Below are 15,002 nucleotides of genomic sequence, written 5' to 3' on the forward strand. Positions count from 1 at the left end.
CGCCCCTCCCCCTCTTTGGAAACATTCCAAGTGTGTGCCTTCGTTTTGCTCTCTCACACGGAAGGTTCCAAAGGGGGGGGGCTTTTTGCATGCTCCCTGGTGGTGAGGCTCCCTGAGAAACTCAGTGCTTTGCACCCCCTCTAGCTACGCTGCTGGTTGGGAAAGACCCCACCCTGAAACTGAATACTGGCTTTGATAGACCAGAGATCTGGCTCATTGTAAGGCAGCTTCCATGTTCCTAGTTATGAGCAAGCGAGCCTGTATACAGTAGGGAAACTGCCGCAGAGAACAAAAACAAATAACATCACCTACAAGCATTGGCATGGAGAAAGCCTCGTTGGGATGTGGGGAAGAAGACCCTTAGTCCCTTTGCACAGGCTTTGTGATCTTGTGATGTGATCTTATTAAGGCCATGTTCCAGAGGAGAGGACAGACACTCATCGTTATGTTGATCATAATTTCTCCCATTATTTTGAAAGTATGTAGGATCAAAATAAAAAAATTCACCAAACCGCTGATGGTATTAGGTGGTTCCCAAACTTACCTGGGCTATGACACCCCCGCAACCTTCCTGGCTTAACTGGGTGCTGCCATCTTAGATCTTGCAGAAACTCACGAGATCCAAGATGGTGGTGCCCAAATCTTGTAAGACTTCATGAGATCCAAGATCTCATGTGTGATCGTGTCTGTGATTGGTCTCTGAAACTCCTTGCCACAGGATGTGGTGTGCCATTAGATATTTGATTTTCTCTGTAAACCGCTTTGTGAACTTTTTGTTGAAAAGTGGTAGATAAATACTGTTGTTGTATATAAATACTGTTGGTGGTGGTGGTGGTGGTGACGGCATCTGGTCTACATGCCTTTAAAAGGGGATTGAACAAATCCATTACAGGTTACAAGCCATGATGTGTATGTGCAACCTCCTGATTTTAGAAATGGGCTCTGTCAGAATGCCAGATGCAAGGGAGGGCACCAGGATGAGGTCTCTTGTTATCTGGTGTGCTCCCTGGGGCATTTGGTGGGCCACTGTGAGATACAGGAAGCTGAACTAGATGGGCTCTTGGCCTGATCCAGCAGGGCTCTTCTTATGTTCTTAAGATGGGATGGCACCAAATCTTGTGAGACTGGGGCCGCAATCCTAACCAATTTTCCAGCACTGACATAAGGGCAATGCAACTCCAAGATAAGGGAACAAACATTGCCCTACCTTGAGGAGGCCTCCATGACTGCCCCCCAACTGCAGGATGCAGCACATGCCCCATTGGCACAGCTATGCCAGTGCTGGAAAGTTGGTTAGGATTGCGCCCTGGGATGCTGCCATCTTGGATATGAGATTTCGTGAGATCCAAGATGGCAGTGCCCAAAGGAACTGTTGGAGGGGCCACCCCACAGAGCCCCTGTGAGTGTGTCACGATGTCCTAAGGCACACTTAGGATGCCCTAATCAGGCACCCTGTTGCACACTTTGGAGAAAAGTGTATAAAATTGTATATATATATAAAAATTGTAAAAATAATTCAGAATAATTTTCCACATTTTCCCCATAGACTTTTCCCATAGACTGTCCCATAGACTTTTTCCCATAGGGAAAAAAATTTTCCCCATAGACTGTGCGTGCATGCGTGCGTGCGTGCGTGCGTGCGTGCGTGTGTGTAAATAATATCAAAAAGTGGATGTCTGAGGATACAGTGCTACTGACAGACTCCTTTCTAAGTATATTGCACAGGTGCTGGAAATGTAAGAGTGCAACCTACAGACAGAGATGAATTTGTGCTCGATGGGGAAGGTAGGGAGAGCGATTGTTCTCTGTGGTTCTTCAGCTGTGATGTTGCTTACATGAAAAACACCCCATAGACCTCATTAAGTTGTCCCTGATGGGCCATCAAGGCATGGAGCTGCCCCGAATCACTAAACACTTTTTGGAAATTTAGCTCTGTCAGGGTGTCAGCTGCAACCTCTGCTTTCTCGGCATTTACATAGGACACCTTGAGAATAAGTGGCCTAATTAAAGGGAGAGAAATCTTTCTGATTCCTCGGCGGTGGCAGCCGTCGTCAATGCTCATCCCCCATGTGCAGCTCTTCGGTATTTTATTAATAGTTGGGTTTTGGCGAGGAAGCTGCAAAATTGAAATAATAACGTTGTGTGACTGTTATCTCGATTCATCTTTCCCGACTGCGGAAGGTGACAAACCCAGTAATTGCTTCTATTTCCAATCGCCTGGCACAGGAGCGCCACTCTAATGCTGGCTGCCACCAAAATCCCCCAGAAATAGCGACATCAAAGGATGGGTCGCTTTGAGGAAATGGCGTTAGGTGGAGGGAGAGGGGACTATGGCATTTTTAATGAGCCAAGTGGGGAAAGAAATACCTAAAGAGACAATCAGTTATAAATTGGCCAGCTCCACTGAGTGTTTAAGAATGCCCAAGTCTGTCTGAAGCCAGGCTTTTGAGATCTTGGGGTAAGGGACTACTTTTGCCATTTTTCAAGCATTTGGGGGTCTTCCCCCTTATTTTGGGATGGTTTGTCATTGTAATTGTAATTGTGAAGCTTCTGAAAAATCGATGGTTTTGTGGTTGGTTGGGCCTATGTTCTCTAGCACAGACTGACCTCTCATACCGAAGAACATCACCCTTTCCTTCATTCCTTTGAATCCCTTTTCCAGTGGTTCCCAATTACTTTAGCACCGGGACCCACTTTTTAAAAGGATGCTCTGTTGGGACCCACCTTGCTTTATGAGACTAAGAAAAAAGTTTCACCTTATCAGCTGTCCAAACCATCCCTTTTACTGTGGGGGGGGGGCACTTTCTGGAGGATTTGTTGAGCTCCATGTTCATTGGCTCAGGAGCATTCTGGTGGCCTTGTGTTTCCCTTCACCTGGCCTTCAATAGGAGCAGGTTTGCCTACTTGTGAGTAAATGCTCATATGTGGCTTCGTTTCGCTTTCCATAGGGCTCAATATATGTTCCTTGTCCGCTTGGAGGGGGGCAATCCCTTCTTGGGTGTTTTTTGGGGCCTGCATTCATCAGATCAGGACCCTTCTGGTGGAGTTGTGTTCCTCTTGGCCTGCCCTTCAAAGTGGACCGAGGCATGGTCACCTGCTATTGAGTAAATGCACATGTGCGGCTCAGTTTCACTTTCCATAGGGCTCAATACATTTTCCTTGTCAGCTATCAACTTGTCAGTTTCACAACCCACCAACAAATCAGGTGGTGACCCACAGTTTGGGAAACACTGCCTTTCCGAAGCCTCCAAGAGGCCTTCAGAGGTGCGGGGAGGCCACGCATGACCTCAGGCAATTCCTGTCACGTCCAGGAGGTCTTTGAGGCCCTCCAGCTGAGTCTGTGGAAATACACCTGAATGTGATGCTGGCCCTATGAAACATGCAAGGCTTTTTTGCCCTTGTGATGTCCCTTGGAAACTGGGCCTAAGAAACAGCTTATAGGCTGATAAATTGTAGCAGAGCTGGCCACAAGCAGCTACTTTCCTACAGGTCCCTGCTCATAGCATCCGCTAGTGTGAGGCTCTGTGTGTGACTGTGCAGATTATTCCACTTCTCAGGTTATTTTGCCAGCACCTGTGGCCTCGAGGGCTAAAAAGTATATGATACACAATTATCTGGACCTTTCCCGTGACCTCCATTTATGACAATAATAAGAGTTCCTGTATTATTTTGCCCTGTATCAGAGGCAAGGTAGGAATGAGTGCTGGCGAAGAAACAATAATTATCCTCCCAGGCAACATGTAGCAAAAGTCACAAAGTATAAACCTGTTAAATAATACACCCAAGCTAGCAAGGGGACGAGGGAGCGAGGGGATCAAAGTTGAACAGAGACGGATTGCAGAGGTGCCATAATCACAAAGGGAAAATCATCCCTGATGTCAAACGAGGCAAAATGTTACCTAAGAAGGATTATTTTTGCAATCCTCAGGGTGTTTCTGGAAATGCATGCTCCTATGATCAAAAGATGTCGTCTGACCCATAGTGAAGGATCAGGGTCATTAAATTGCAAAAGGGAAACTATGGATAATTCAGTCAGACTCAATGATAGGGCTTAAAACTAAATAAGCACACCTCCAGCCCACCTCCTTAAACAATCAAAGCCAGTTCATGGAGAGAGCTTTTTCATTATTGCCTTCAAATGTGCAGGTTTCAGAGGGTATAAGTGCATGTTGTACTTGTCGTAAGAGGCGACTAAACAGCCACCGGGTAGATGGGGCTCGTCAGCCTGGGAAGGCAGCTCATCTGAGAGAAGGAAAACTCTGATCCCAAACCTCCACTGCCTTGTGGCTACATCCAGTTATGGGAAAGGCTTCAGGAGTCAACCTCGAGGCAAAATCCGGAGCCGGAGTCCCTGAGGCAGCTCATGGCTGAACACAGTCACGTTCTGGCAACTCCCACAACGCCGCTGGAACCAACCGTATTGGCCTCTGCCTTTCCGTTGGACCATTTCAGCAACGTGGAGAGGGGGGATTTGCTGCATGGGTAACAGCCTATCCTCCATACCTACTTTACCCAGGCTTCGCGCACTGGAGAGGACACTCTGTTCCAGAACCACCATTCAGAGCGTGACACCAGAGTCTGCCGAGACTGAAGGTTGCCAACTCTAAGTGCAGGTTGTGAGAACTAGAGGGGCTGCTCCTGTAAGTGACATCTTTGTATTAAGTTCTCCCCCCTCCACTGGCATAGCTGGAGGGGGTGCAGAGCACTAAGTTTTTCAGGGAGCTTCATTGCAACGTGCAAGCAGCCCCTCCCTCCCCTTCCCCTCCAGAGCCATTCAAGGCGGGGGAGGGAGCAAAACTGAGGAATGGCTCCAAAGGGAGGGGGAGAGGCTGCTTGCACGCAGGGAGCCTCATTGCAGCCTGGAATCAGCCCCTCCCCTTCCCCTCCAGAGCCATTCTAGGTGGGGGGAGCTGAACAAAGGCATTTGCTTGGAATGGCTCCAAAGGAGAGGGGGAGGGGCTACTACAATGGGTCAACTCGGACATGTGCCACCAGCCCCGCCCCCTCCCAGGGCTGATCTGCCCATCCCCTGCCTGTATTGCTATGCTCCCCTCACCCCATTAATCCCCTCTTGCCCTCTCCGACCCCTGCACCAGACTTACATGCTCCCTGGGAGCGCCAGTACACACAGGAAGGCTTTGGCCTTCCCACCAGCGTGCCGGCTAGGAGCGCTGCGGCAAAGTGCTTTTGGAGCTTTCACAACAGCGTACGATGGCGGAACGCTTGCGGTGGAATGCTTGCTCTGCTGGTGTGCCCAAAAAACAAATAAAGCAATAACAGACCTCGTAAAACCCTCGCCAAAGGGAGTTCAGAAAACAGAGCATTACAACCACGCAACAGGGAATTAATGTTCAAAGGCGTGGTGCAAAAGAGGCCATTAAGGTTGCCATCCCATTACACCTGCAACTGGGAGTAAGTTAGAACTCAATGGGACTTACTTCTGGGTAGACGTGCACTGGCTCTTGTATCTCAATCAGGGTAACTTTGTTGTTGGCATCCTTCAGTCTTGGAAGACTATGGTATCATGCTCTGAATAGTGTTCTGGAACAGAGTGTCCTCTCCAGTGTGTGAAGCCTGGGTAAAGTAGGTATGGAGGATAGGCTGTTACCCACGCAGCAAATCCCCCTTCTCCATGTCGCTGAAATGGTCCAATGGAAAGGCAGAGGCCAATACGGTTGGTTCCAGCGGCGTCGCAGGAGTTGCCAGAATGCGACTGTGTTCAGCCATGAACTGCCTCAGGGACTCCGGCTTCGGATTTTGCCTCGAGGTTGACTCCTGAAGCCTTTTCCATAACTGGATGTAGCCACAAGGCAGTGGAGGTTTGGGATCAGAGTTTTCCTTCTCTCAGATGAGCTGCCTTCCCAGGCTAACGAGTCCCATCTACCCGGTGGCTGTTCAGTCGCCTCTTATGACAAGTACAGCCAAACCGAGGGCCTATTCTTATCCCCAGCCCCCAGGGGAAAGGGTAACTTTACCACATCTGATTAACACTCTGTCCAAGAGTGGGAAATAGATGGAGTAGTTCCCTTTACTTATTTTTTCCACCTGCTGCTCTCAGGGACATCTCTTGTGCCTGTTTTGCAGCAGTCAGATAGGCCAACATCTGAGAGAAGGCCTTGGGATGAAGATGAAAGGCTCATCTGGGCTGTAATCGGATTGTCTCCTGGAGTTGCAGCCTTTATTCATCTTCTTGCAAGAACAGCTTTTACCTAGCCCTTTGACTTGCCTTGTGATAAATCACAATGCGGTCTGTAGTCAGCTCCCATTGTGTAACACAAGGTAAATTTACAGAACCAGGAAAGGAAGAATCACTCACTGGGGCTGACTAGCATCCCTGTCTACCCGGCTTTATTTGGGTGCAAAGGGGAAAGTGAACTAAATTAAGACTGATCCATGTTTCTAGAAATCCAGAACAAACCCAGATGCCCCCCAAAATGAATTTTGAGAGGAAGAGAAGGAAAGTCTGTTGAAAATGTTCAGAGGTTCAAATGTTCTCAAAGTCCTTGTGCACCAAGAAAATGAAATGTTTAATTCGACCATGTAGTTCATAAAAGTTCTTTGTAGAGGGGTTGGGTCATTCAGACATTCTTCCCTTACTCTGCAAAATATCTGAATGGTAGAAGATTGGTGAAGGATTGATGGTACACATTGCTGGTCTTCATCAAAAGAAACATGCCCTCAAGCCAGCCCAGCAGTTTATACCAGTTGTCAGAGCTGTGATACAAAGTCCTTTGCCTTGTCTCTGTTGGACTGATCTCACATAGTATTCTGAGAGACCCCTTCCATCTGGCTCATAAGTTCTTTGAACTGTTGCTTTCGGGTTGACGATACAGAACTATTAGAGCAGCACCGCACGATTCCTGAACAGTTTTTATCCCACAGCCATAATTACGTTGAATAAGGCGATATAGTTGTTACCATGCTCTTGGGCATTATGGTCTGTTATACTGTTTTTATTTTATGATGCATGTTGTATAGAATGTGTGGGTGAGTGTGTAGAGTGTGATTGTTGGAATTGTAGTCTATGGTATCTCAAAGGTGCATAAATTTCATTGTGCTGTAGCACAATAACAATAAAGTTACTACTACTACTACTACTACTACTACTACTACTACTACTACTACTATAACCTCGACCCAGCCCTGCCTCATCCTCAGAATGATGGACTGCTTCTGTACTTGATGCCAGTCAGGGACCCTGAATTATGCCATCTGTCTTTGACCTTCTGCTCTGTGATTCTTCTCTTGTGGTCTGTCCCAAGTGAGGTATGGCAGGAGTAGGGTTAAAATATCCTACTTCTACAATTGTTTGGATTGGATCCCCTCAATATATGCAATTTACAAAGAGAGAGAGAGAGAGAGAGAGAGAGAGGAATTAAGCTCACTATTCGTCACATCTAGCTTGATTACAAAGCCCAACATACACACAAACATACAAACACACAATTGTTCTGGTAATTCAGAAGTGAAACCTGTTCTTTGATATATTTGGGGTGCTGATTTTAAAAGTGGCATCGGTTTTGCTCTGTCAGGTCTAGTATAGAAGATACAGCATAGTCACCTTTGAATCAGCATCTAAGGTGGGTATGCCGTACCCCCAAAACTAGAGTGGATTGCAGCTTTTGATGACGACGATGATGATGAGTTTTATTTGCTTTGGTTTCTTATCAAAGGAGAGAAAACATGTGAAAGGAGAGGTCGTGTGACAAAGAGGCAGGACTCTGTTTTCTAGGGGACAAAAGTTGCCAAATTGTCCCTTAAAATAAACGGCATGCACAAATTCATAGCACCATCCACAGATTGTGTGTGACAACATGTCAGTCAGATGTTACACACAAGCAGCCAGCTACTAATGCTTGTGGCATGAGGTGTCACTACTGCACAGTAAGAAAGGTTTTTGTCTGTGACAGGAGGTGAGAGGAAATCAGACGTACCACTGAACTGAGCATTTCCTCAGCAGCACTGGGAATGCTTTAAAACATTGTTGATGTTACTGTGAGACCACAGGTCCTGCTCCTCCACCATCTGATGAGAGCTTCCAGAGTGAACTGACCCTTTCCTATGGGCACCTGATTGTGTAGAGCCACGTATGTGCACTCCCTTCCACTTTTCTGTGACAGAAAAAGCAAATTCTGTCTGTGATGTACGTGCTTACATGGGGGAATCAGAACACGTCTAAGGGTCCAATCCAGATTTCCAGCACTGATGCACCTTTGAACAGATCATACGCTACATCCTATAGCGGTGAGGCAGTTATGGAAGCCTCCTCAAGGTAAGTGAACATTTATTCCCTTCTCTGAGGCCACATTCCAGTTGCTTTGTCACTGAAAATTTGGATTGGATTGGGCCCTAAATCTTACAGTGTGGTGGAGTGGGGTAGGCCGCTGACACCATTTTTTCTTGAAGGTAAATGTGGTGCCTCTCCAACCGAATGGGTGAACCAGACCGGTATAATTTGTTTATTTAAGAAATGCGGCATAAAAAAGTACTGCATTTATTTATATTGCACCTCCCTCTCTGAGAGATTCAAGGTGCTAACAACGTACTTAAAAATACAATAAGGCGTTACGAACAAGGATTTGGCAAAATAAAAACGTCGTGCAAGCAGCCCACCAGAAGAGCAGAAGCAAAGCCAGAAACAAAACATTATCTGGAAAACTCTGAAAGAATGCATAAGCCTTTAGACAGCGACAAGATGAACAGAGGAAGGGAGCATGGCTGCAGTGGCAGACCTGGCCACTGTGGCGCCTGGGGCATGTCTGAAGGTGCCACAAGCTGCCTGGAGGTGCCTCTCTCAGAGGCATTCTGAGGGTTGGAGAGTCCCCACACAGCTTCCGTGGCCTGCAGAACGCCTTCTAAGGACCTTTAAAGTCATTTCTGTGTTTTGGCCAAAAACCAGAAGTGATCATTTAAAGGCCCCTTTGAGGCCTTAGAAGGTCTTCTGAGGGCTTGGGAACCTATGCACGGCCTCTCCAGCCTGCAGAACGCCTTTGAGTGAAGGTAGTGGCTGCAGCGGCTCTTGGAGCGGCATGACTGGGGAGGTGGCAGCGCCCCCCCAGCCATGCTACCCAGAGTCACTTGTACCCTGGACCCCTCCTAGGACTGCCACCGACAACAAAACTCGCAGGGAAGCAAATTCCAAACAGAGGGGTCCAGTACCTAGAAGGTCCACCAGGACATCCCCTCTGATTTCATCTTAGACTAACATGGGGCATGCAAAAAGCCCCCCCCCTCCCGGATAATTACACAGGACAACACACATTTTGCCATCTTAAAAGTTAGACCTATTCCTAGGTATATTTGGGGTGCTGTTTCCAAAAAGTTTTGGCCTCAGTTTTGCCCTAGTTTTAGAGATCAAACAGAGCCTCATTAGTGAATAGTTCAAGCAGCTTCCTCCTGCTGAAGTCACGGTGTAAACTTCCTCAGGAGGAAGTTGCTCAAACCATTCCCTAATGAGGCTATGCTGGATCTCCGAAACTAGACGTGATTGGGCAAAACCGATGCCATTTTTGAAATCAGCACCCTGAATTCATAGGGTATCACTGCTGGGAAGTTGGATAGGATTGGGCCTTAAGCCAATTAAAAATTACATGTCCTTCCGAGTAAAACCCCTGCTAATTGGGTAAGAGGCACTTTTTCAAGTGGGTGCTCCTCTTTTTAGCAGGGGGAGAGTAACTGGCCCACCTCACCCCAGCACTGTCTGTTCTAGTGGCTGTCTGCTGGTGTTCTTTTTGCATCTTTTTAGATTGTGAGCCCTTTTGGGACAGGGAGCCATTTAGTTATTTGATTTTTCTCTGTAAACCACTTTGCGAACTTTTAGTTGAAAAGCGGTATATAAATACTGTTAATAATAATAATAATAATAATAATAATAATAATAATAATAATAATAATAATAATAGGCTAGTGGATGGATGATAACAAATGAAAGATCTAGAATAGAAACAGAAACAGAACCTGAAAAGGTTCAAAGGAATATCTAGTGATGCAACAGTAACAGGAAAAGGGAAGAGGGCAAAGATATTGACGTTTCTTTAGTTAGCTGAGAGGTCATGTCAGTCTCTATGAGTATATGAAAGATGTAAACACCCAGAAAGCCAGGGGACTCTTTGGAGTGGTTCAGAGAAGTATAATTAGGAATAATGGGATGAAATTGAGCAAAGGAAGATTAAGGTTGACTCTCCAGACAAAATTTCGAACAGTGAGACTAAATAGACTGTGAAATAGCCTCTCAAAGAAGTGGTGGAAGCTCTGTCTCCTGAATGATTTAAACATACACTGGCCAAAGTACTTCAGAATATAACATTAAGGGAGCAGAAGGAAATGGTCTGATGTTTCATGTTTCGCCTTGGATTGATATAATTTTTTTGGACAGTTTCAGCTGTTGAATCTGCCGTTTCTGGTCACATGGATAATGGTCAGTGGCTGCTGCTGATTTGTCCAAGGTTTGTCCAAGAGCTTTGGTGCCAGAGGCAAAACGCCATATGCAGGCCTTTCTCGCTCCCCAGTGGCATCACTAGGATTTGGAAACATGGTGACGGAGCTCACTGCTTCACCCCCATGATGGACCTCCTCCTGTACCATATCATACAAAATAAATTACAATATCATTTCACAACCTAAATGCGGTGACTTCACTCGGGTTGGTGTCACTCCCTTCCATTAACCTTATTTTATTATATAGCAGTATAGGTCACCCAACAAAACAGTACCCAATAAAAAACCAATGGCCAACTCAATGACACTCACACAACTGAATAAGAGTTCTAGTAAGAGCTTTGGTTCATAGAAATGAGACCTGACTCATAAATTGACTCATAAATTCATAAACTCTCTTGAGAGCCGATTATTCAAAAATACCGATGTTCACTATTTTGGCCAGTAATGGTGTCACTGCCCCGAGCATGACACCTGGTAACGTCTGGACCCCCACAGCTGCCAAATGATGCCACTGTACTGCCCAACTCAGTTGTATAAGAGCACCCACCCCACTTGCCCACTGCTGGCTCCATTTTGAACTTTGAAAAAAGCGGGGATAGAGTTGGAGAGAGCGGAGAACGGCAGGCTGGAGCAGTGGTTCCCAACATGGGCCATGTGGCCCCCCCAGGGAATCTGAAAGCAACACCACCTGCAGGACTCTGGAGGGCAGTGTAATGTCTGTTTAGACCATCTACCCGTCCTCTCTGTGGTTCATGCAGGAGATGAAGCCCTCAACTCTTTCCTTCCTCCCCTCCTTTTCTCATTCTCTCTTTTCTCTCCAAAGGAAGTGTGCTCTGCTGGACTTCTTTGCTTGTGGGCCCATCTTCACCACACTCACCCACTCCAAGGAAACAGCCATAGGGTTATTTGTTCCTAAAGTGTTTGAGCTCCTGATCCTAATCAGAAGAGGCATATAATATACTATGAACCGTAAGTGAAATATTTCTTTTGAAACCTTACCCAAGCCTCTGCTCCTCTATGTGTGTTTTATTGATAGCAGCTAACCTGGGTTGCAGGAGATACTTTTTACCCGTAGGAAAGGGTTCTTCTGATTATTACTGTGCTGCTTTGCCGCTCTCCCCCTTTCCCAACAAGGGGGCCATGCCCTGCATCAAGGGAGGCACATGCAAAAAGCGCAACATTAGGGCCGACTCATGCTGGCCCATACGATATTTGAGGAATGGTAGCTGAACATGTGAACTCAGTTAAATACTTAAGTTCATTCAGGATGATACAGAAGTCCTGGTACAGTGGGTCCTCCTTATCTGTTGGTACTGCATCCACAGATTTCAATATCTGTGGTTGCCAAACCTGCGGCTGGAGGCCCTCAGAAGTCTCCTCGGATGAGACCAAAAGCCACTTCCAGTTTGTGCAGGCAACTTCTGGTTTCATCCAGAGGTATTCTGAGGCTCTCCAGCCATGGATTTCTTTTTTCTTGGAATTTGGTATCTGTGGGGTGACCTGTGGGATCCCCCAAGGATACCAAGGATTTAACTCATGAGGGTTCATTCACCCATGTGCTGATCATCCATGGTGAACTGGCCTTCAGCGTCCTTAGTGATGTGAACACAAAAACAGGCCTGGTTCCTGCCCTTGTTTTGAGGGAAAGTGGATGTGGAAAGTCTTACAGAAAGGTCTCTTTTTGTTGCATATCTGAATCACTTTGTCTGTTATTAGTTGTGTCACATTAGACTTGACAAATCATGCTGGTAAACAGATTTTCAGTGCCTGACAGCTTGCAGTCTGCTGCAGGCAAGTGGTGATGTCTATGTATCTAGGAAAATGTCAACAGTGTGGAGCTAGCTAATGTACATCCTGAAGCAAGGAAGGATGAAAGGAGGGGGCTTGGATGCAGTTATCGTGTACCACAAACTTTCTCTCATGCAATTGATGAGCAAGTGTGAACAAGAGAAAGACACTGGTATGCACAGCTAATGGCTATGATGTAGAGGGGGTTTGCAGTAGCATTTTCCCCTTAATGCATCTTTTGTGTCACTGGTGAACAGTCACCTTCTGTGTACCACATTTTTAGACCTCTGCACCAACCAGTTTTTTACAGAGAGTTACACACAATTTGGGAACAGTTTCTATCTCATGTTAATCTCTCTTCCCTGTGCACAGAAATGTGATTGGAAGACCTTGGGCACAATCATAACCCGGTCTACTCAGAAGTAAGTCCTATTTTGTTCAATGGGGCTTGCTCTCAGGAAAGTGTGGTTCGGATTGCAGCCCTTGTCAGTTTCACTGTTGGGGATACCCTTCATTATCTCCACTGCTCTATTGTCTGGTGACACCAACAAGGCTTTCCACCATACCTTGTCAGTCCCATGAATTAGGACTTCCCCAGTCTGAATGTCACCTCTGCCCTGAACTCACTCAGTGGTCTTAGGTAAGCCTCAACTGCAATCTGGGATAATAATGCACCAGATTCCCCAAGTTAAGGATATATGAGTAGTGGACACCTGTGTTGGTGCTGTCGTGTAGGTGCAGTCATCTGTTGGTAGTGTTTTTGCCCAGGTGTGAGAGCACATGGTCAGCAGGAACCAGATATTTTGACCCAAGTACAGACCCCTCGAACCTAACCACTACCTGAGTAGGGAACTAACAGCTTCATCTTACCTTGGCATCCTGTGGGCCAGCCGAGGACCGCAATACGATGGATAGGGAAACAAACAAAATTTTTACTTCCCTACTCTGCCATGCCATGGTCCTCAAAGGGTCTACTTGGATCTGCAGCAGCTCTTTGAGGCCATAAACAGAATGGGAGGGGGGCATAGGATATAGATGACACCATTGATGCCAGTAGCCTCCCCCAGTCTCCTTCTGGTGTCCCACCATGATCCCCCCTGTCCACCCCAATCCTCCACCTCCCCGCCCACAGCCCACACGCATCTCAGGTGGTGACTGGTTGCACTTGTGGCATGTGCACACATTTGCCAGCCTTCATAGTGGGACTTCTGCTGGTTGGCAACCTTCAGTCTCGAAAGACTATGGTATAAGCCTACAGCACCTGGTATTCCTAGATGGTCTCCCATCCAAGTACTAACCTGGCCTGACCCTGCTTAGCTTCCGAGATCAGACGAGATCAGGCATCTGCAGGGCAACAGTTGCTGCTGGGACTTCTGCTGACAGAACGGAAATGGCGATGAAATATCTGGGGAACTGCAAGTGTAGTTGCTTTAGGACAGTATAGACCAGCACTTGGAAAAGACAGGTGGAAGTATGTCTTCTCCCCCGCCACCTGGAAGGGGATGCAATATTTAAAGTGGGATTAATAAAAGGTGGTAATGTACATTATTTGAAGCTGGGAAACATTTCCAAGTGAGAAAGTGCTTTAAAATGCACGTGTGATTTCAGACTTGTTTGAAGCTTTTTTAAAAAAACAGCTTTTAAAGGTGCTATGAGCTGCACCATCTATCACCAATTGCTGAGATCCAAAAATCAGGAAAAAGTGTAATCTCTTCATTTAAGGCAAGAACAGTCAAGTAAATCAATTGCAGCGATTCAGAAAAGTAGACAATATCATTATTTTATGTTGCAAAACTATAGCTGGAAATAAATTTCATTGGAAAAGAGTGTGGGGAAAAAAATAACACCAAAGATTATTTTTCAGGCTTCGGTTCTCAGATATAAATTGATATCTTCTGCAGGATGGAGATTCTTTTGCTCTGGCTGCAGGTGATCAATACCAGGGCTCTCTTTGATAAATTAGCCACAGGGACAAAAATCTATGGCTAAGATGCAAGGCATCATTATTCACTACAAAAATTCTTGCTAGTACGCATAGCCGTTGCAGAGCTGTCAAAAAGCAAATTATAGAGGATCTCATAATTATGTGGGCTTTTTGAAGGGAAAAAAAAAGCAGCAGCAGGATCATAAGTAATATTATTTTACTCATTTCATATTGCTGTGGACCCCACTGACATTTAGTAGCAGCTTATGCCTGTCCAACCTCAACTGTTTAAGCAATCCATCCCATTTTACTGCCTTTTTGTTAAATCAGGTGTATGGGGAAAAAATCCACATAATATTCTACATCTGTACATTTGTCTACAGGCCTGGATATGTCCACCTCCTCCTCCTTTTTTATTCAATTAATTTTTTTTTAATTTTTCCAAAAATAAAATAACAAACACACATAACACATAATACAATACGTACAAGACATAAACACAATATTAGAGGGTGCAAGATATCATACATCACTATAACTAATAAATCATTACATATTTCCTAATCCAGTTCCTCTTTTACGTTAGCCTCTTAATATCATTAATCATTTATCTATCATATCATATCATATATATCACATATATAATTCATTCATCTAAATGCCCCATCTTATACTTCTACAACTTTATTTTCAACCAAACATAAAATAATTATTTTCATTACTCAATCTATATCGGTTTCACTGTTGATCCAAGCTCTCTAGAAATCTGTCCATTTCCACCACATTCATTATTTTCTCTATTAATTCATCTTTCATTGGAATCTTCATGTCTTTCCAATATCTAGCACAT

General features: G+C 45.6%; 1 pseudogene; it reads right to left on the reverse strand.

Moving 5' to 3' along the window:
- Nucleotides 1-13,477: 13,477 nt before the first annotated feature.
- LOC136657831 (5S ribosomal RNA) lies at nucleotides 13,478-13,597 on the reverse strand (annotated as a pseudogene).
- Nucleotides 13,598-15,002: the final 1,405 nt, after the last annotated feature.

Source organism: Tiliqua scincoides, chromosome 7, assembly GCF_035046505.1.
Source record: "Tiliqua scincoides isolate rTilSci1 chromosome 7, rTilSci1.hap2, whole genome shotgun sequence".
In the NCBI taxonomy this organism is placed as follows: domain Eukaryota; kingdom Metazoa; phylum Chordata; class Lepidosauria; order Squamata; family Scincidae; genus Tiliqua; species Tiliqua scincoides.